Consider the following 6,094-nt stretch of genomic DNA (forward strand, 5'->3'; position numbering starts at 1 on the left):
AAATACTTAATATGTTTATGCAGATATTGATGTGATATTAATGTGAATCTGTTGTCCATCCTGACTTATGGGTTGTTGTTAATACTATTAATTTTCACGTGATATATACAGATATCAATTTATAAAAGGATAAATAGGGCTGGAGTTTTTTTTATTTTTTTTTTAACACAATTTAACTGTCAATAAAAATGCCATGCATTTATTGCATCAGTTCTTTAATACATGCCATACCAGCTCATTCATCAGTTACTGTAAGTTCTACTATTTTCATGGGCTCATCAGTCAAGTCAACATCAAGCAAGAGCATCTATATGAGTTTTCATAATTCTGGCTTTGTCAAGCAAAATGTAATATTTGAATATAAGCTACTCTTCATAGATTGCATATACAAACCACAACCTGTACAACTTGTCCATTTTGTTATCCTAGAAATGTTTTAATCTTTCTTGATGCATGTATTCTCATCTTTCATATTCAGTCTTTTTCTTGATCTGTATGTAAATACATACTTGTTCCATATACTGTTCCACCTCTCTGCCCTTTTATCACTGCATTTTAACAGGTTACTGTGTTGATGTTATTGCAGTACCCCTGGAGGAATGATTAGGGGAGAGAGGTAACTAACTCCCTGTTGTCTCGCATCCATATATGCAGCTTCCAAAAATATAATATTCTGTTGTTACCTTTCATGTTCTTCCGTGATGAATGGAACATCTTCAGTGATGAAAAGTTGTCTAGGCTTTACAGTACTTCATCTGCAGTATAAATCTTACTTAATAAAATAGTAATTTTATAAAATTCTATACAGCTTCTGTAAATTTGGATTGTAATTGTTCATGAAATGCTGAAGAAGCTGCAGAGAAGATACTCTATAATATACATTATTAGTGTTGGTTATGGGATAAGCCTTCTTCTGCATGCTGTAAATCATATTGCAAAGTTGAGTGGGAACAGTTCTGTAGAGAAGAAGGGAAAGTTTGGTATCCTGTGGAAGGTACTTGAATGTGATTCTTGCTGTAATTTAATGCCGTGGTAACTGCAGTTTCATTTTATCATGTCCTGTTTGTTGAAGTCTTTTGGCAAAAAGTCTCTCACTCCATGGACAAATGAGTGAAAATTCCTCATAAATCTTATCATATTTTTTTACTGATTGGACATTTATTTTTCAGTTCAAATAATTGTTGATGGCAGAGTAAATGTAAGATGCATCTTTCCATGAATATGCATTTTTGAACTTGAGAAGTGTTCCTGTACTTAAAGAGAAATACATCTATTGAGTCTTGAGAATATGTACCAAAAGTTTATTTTGTCAGCCTGACTTTAAACACCACTTAAAAAAAAAAAAAGGCAAGTTGAAAGATAACATCATTTTCTCCCTACATAAATTAATCTGAACTTCTTGGAAGTGTGTGATACTGAAATGCAGATTTTTCTGTGCCACTGAGCATGTTTGACACTGTATCAAGACAAAATAGAATTCATTATAGTCACTGAGAGATTCCTATCTTAAAAATATTTGCAAGCTACCTTTTTCACAGCTGTCAAGTGGCCCTAGTTGAAAGGAGCTTCTGTTGTAATCATGGAGGATAGGCATTAAAGCTGTCTCAGCTAACTGCTGAGCACTGCAAAATGATATACATTACGTAGTTGGGGTGAAAGGTGATCTCTATCTTAAATACATCATTCTTTTTCCAGCATAAATCAGTGATGTGATCATGTCTTCAGGTTGTTTCTACAGTTGTGAGGTTGGCAGCAATCCATATTCTATGTCAGTTACTGGCAAGAATTAAATGCTACCCTGTGGACTGTGGGGGTATTTCACCTTGGATGCCTTATTTCACCTTCTGGCTTCCCTGAGTCAGACTAATTAGAAAACACTTAGGAGAATCATACCTTCATTTGATCTGGAAGGGACCCTTAAATGTCATTTATTGCAATTCCCCTGCAGTGAATGGGGACACCATAGCTCTGTCAGGTGCCCAGAGCCCCTTCCAGTCTGACCTTGGGTGTCTCCTGGGATGGGGCATCCACCACCTCTCTGGGCAAACTGTGCCAGTGCCTCACTGCTATTACTGTAAAAAACTTCTTCCTTTTATCCAATCTAAATCTCCCCTCTTTTAGTTTGAAACTATTACCTCTTGTTCCCATCACAACACACCCTGCTAAAGAGTCCATCTTCTATTCACTATGAGCTGAGACGTGTGAGCTATGAATGAAACTGCCTTGTTATGGGAGGTATGGAAGTTGTGTAGCAGAATGAAACACTTTTTAAAAACTGACAGGAAATGACGGTCCTGTACATCTAATTGTTGTACTGGGAAAAAGGTAGATGCTAATAATAGTAAATACTGCACACAGAGATTAAAAAGTTGTTGAAAAGGAAAGTCATATGGGAAAATTAAAAACATATGGATTGGGCAGAACTGGATATTGTCCTAATGAATATCTAAAGGTCGTTGGAGAAGGTATGTCACCTTTCTTATCAGAGCTAAGTGTGTGTCTGAGTTATATGATAGTTCTGACAAGTGATCCTGGAAGAGGATAGCCTGATAATCATCACTGCAGAAATGAGTGTCCGAAGTGGCTTGATCTGAAGCAAATCCCAGGAGCAGCTTGAGGGAGAGATCACTCCAGCACCTTTATTTATAGGCTGTACAGATAGGGCTGCATTAGGAACCAGCACAGCCCTCCCAAGGTATCTCAACAGGCCTTGTGGCTTCACATTCCTTATGTAATTAACTTCACACCATTCCTGAGTAATGTCCCTTATACCCTTGCTATCATTCCCTGTTAGAACCTGCTAGATTATGAAACAGCAGTCATTATTTTAAGACATTAATGTACTGTAAAGCAGCAGGTGCTGTTCTCCACTTTCTGATGACAGTGACAGGAGCTGAGGGAGTGACATGGGGCTGTGTTTTGGGGAGGTTTAGGTGGTTGTCAGGGAAAGGCTCTGCCCCAGAGGGCAGTGGGCACAGCCCTGATGCTGGAGCACTGAGACACTACTCTCAGCTGTAGGGTTTGGGTGGTACTGCGTGGAACTAGGACTCAGTAGTTCTTGTGGGTCCCTTCCACGTCAGGGTGTTCTATGTAAATGTTCAAGTGAGTCAGAAATGGAAACAGTGTCAAAAGTATCTTGTGAAGTGGGAAGAACTCCACTGGTTTTGGTAAACTATCATCTGTATGTGGGACATCATTGCTGTGTGTCACTTGAGCTCATTCCTATTCAAAGTAAGTAGTAAAGATGTATTGGAGAAGTGGCCTGACAGCCCACACAGGCAAGATTGGTTTTCTTTTTTTGCGTTACTATTGCCTCTGCCTTGGAATGTTGATATTTAAGCAGTGGCATTTGTTGTTTTTTCAAGTATTTTCTGCTTGAGAAACACTACGTACTGTTGATATCCACCTGCTCCATCACCGTGCGGATGCACAGGACGGAGTGGTTACTCATACAACCCATCAGGCTCCCCCTCAATTGTCTGTGGGGATCATTCTCCCTGTGTAGGCAAGGGGTGTTGTGTTCTAATGCCCCCAATCACCCCATGTACCAGGATTACCATGTATTTCCTCAGGGTTGCTCACTGGACAGGTAGGACAGTCCCTGTCAAGGCTGATTCTTGTCACGTAATCGCTCCCTCCGGCTACCTTGTATCCTGATCCCCTGCAGAGCAGCCTTGAGACCCACCACCTTACAGCAAAATGCTGCGAAGTAGTAGTGCAGAGTGGTGTAGTAGGGGAGCAGGCTCTGCAGCCTCTCAGCCACCTGCCACACCTGCTCCTGGGGACCTGGTAGCTCTGAAGGAGCTATGGTGATCAAACAGATCCTAGATCCCATAGCCTGGGAATGCTCTAGGGAGGCATTTTCTGATGGCTTCAGTTCAGAGGTCAAAGGGACTATTCCTAGAGGAGAAGCTTGAGGGCACTGATCACCCTGTGGATACTGCTCCATGCAGGTCTGATGGGCAGAGTCCCTCCTCTGGGGTGAACAGGGGGCTCAGCCTGTACCTAAAATGTGGTAGCAGAGCCAGGACCACCCCTACTCCACTGTCCTGGATGATCTTGGCACAGCTTCTGGGGAAGATGTGGCAACTGTCTGAAGTCATTTCTCACTCTGGGGGGATGGAGCAGGTATCATGGAGGGACAGTCACCTTCCTCCTATCCCTAGGCCTGTGCTCTAACACAGGCCAGATGCCACATTCCCATCTTGTGTCCCCTTGTCTCCTCATCCTGGTCCACAACAAACCACTGATTTGGTAGATTCCATCATCTTAATGTCTTGGAACAACTGGGTGAGTGAATTATGGTGAGTGAATCTGTGATAGCTGGAGGGGGCTTCAGGGCCACCATGAGCTCCTATCTTCTCTCCTCAACAGCAGAGTTGGTGGAAGCAGGGCACTTTCCTCTCCTGCTGACATAGGGCATCCAGGTGGCACCTGAACATCTGGTCTGGGAGAGGGCAGTGCTGGGGCAAATTGGATTGGCAGGCAATGGGACTTGGGGCAGGAGTGGGGACTGGGATTACAAGGGGGAGCGGCTTTAGCTGGAGTGTTGGACAGGATGATCTCCATAAGTCCCTTCCAACCACTGTGATTTTGTTCATTATTGAAAAGAGTTATGATCTTCTCTATTGTACTGGTCTTTTCTTCCACGCTTGACAGGAAAGATCCTACGCAAACTCTTTTTAGCTCCTTTCTTATTCTCAGCTGAAGCCATTTGAAGGAGCTCCTGCATGCTTTTGTGCCAGCAATTCAGCAAGACCACTTAACATGATTAGAATCCAATAGCCCAACACAGTAAAAACTATCACAGCTCCACACCCTTTGGTTGAAAAACTAAAAAGTCTGCAAATGTATTGCAGCAGGCACACAGACACACAGAGCAATTGCTTCCACAATGTAAGGAATTACATAGTTATACAATCTACATTATTGTCAGTATCTGCACATATATTACACAAGTACTTACAGTACTATAATTTTCATTAAAAACAAAAAACAAACAACAACAACAAAAAACCAACTATAAAAAGTGTGTAGAAATAAAGGAGACAGGAAATAGAAAAATATATATTCAAAAGAGGTAAGGATGACATTCATACCTTTAATCCCTCCCATAGGACTGTAGTGTTCCTTGGAGGTACCCAAGACCAGGTTGGATAGAGCCCTGGGCAGACTGAGCTGATGGGTGGCAACCACCTATGGCAAGAGATTGGACCTGGATGATCTTTAAGGCCCCTTCCAACCTAAGCCATGTTGTTGGAAATGTTTGATTGGACCAGAAGTGTATTTACTTATTGCCACTAAGTTTTACTACTTTGATGCAGTGATGACATGTCTTTGTGACAAGCATGGCACAACACTGTAATGATCTCTTCAGGTAATATTATGACAGTATCTCCTTATGTCTACTTCTGTTACAGAGAACTCAGAATTGGGATGATGTGGGATACAGAGATTCTGTGAACGTAGCACTACTTTCAGTATTCTCAAGGTGTGGCTGGGGGGGAAGCCTGTTACCCAGCCTATTCATTTAGAATTTGCCTACTCACACTCAGCCTGTCAGGCACAGTTGTAGTGTACATAAGACCTGTGATAAGTCAGAGGATATTTGCTGTAACTGTATTGCAAAGTGCTTAGACCACACCGTAGTGACGAGGTGGTGTCTGTCCCACAGGAATAACACTATGTGCTGCTGTCAGTGGGCTTACAAACACCCAGTCTTGGTTGAGTTTCCATGTTGGGTTGATACAACCTGTCAACCTAGGTTTCTGTTATTAACTGATAGAGATCCTAGAGTCTGAGGAGGATATCTACCATACCTTCAGGTTCACACTGCTGATGAGACCTCATCTGGTCCTACTCTGGATATAAAATAGGGAAGGCATCAAAATACAGCTGTTTGGCACTGATGCAAAAGTAGCATCATCTGAATCAGTGAGAATAGCAAACTGATGCGCAATAGTAGGCTCTGTTGTTAGCATGAATGCTTCAGGGACAGTTCCTCTGCATGCAGTATGTAGCCTTGGTCTTGATGTTTTAGAGTTCTGTGTGGAATGTATCAGAATCACAGAATTATAGGGGCTGGTCCTCTAAT

Source organism: Cyrtonyx montezumae, unplaced genomic scaffold (assembly GCF_038088225.1).
Source record: "Cyrtonyx montezumae isolate F1298 unplaced genomic scaffold, pur_monq_1.0 scaffold_50, whole genome shotgun sequence".
Classification (NCBI taxonomy): Eukaryota; Metazoa; Chordata; class Aves; order Galliformes; family Odontophoridae; genus Cyrtonyx; species Cyrtonyx montezumae.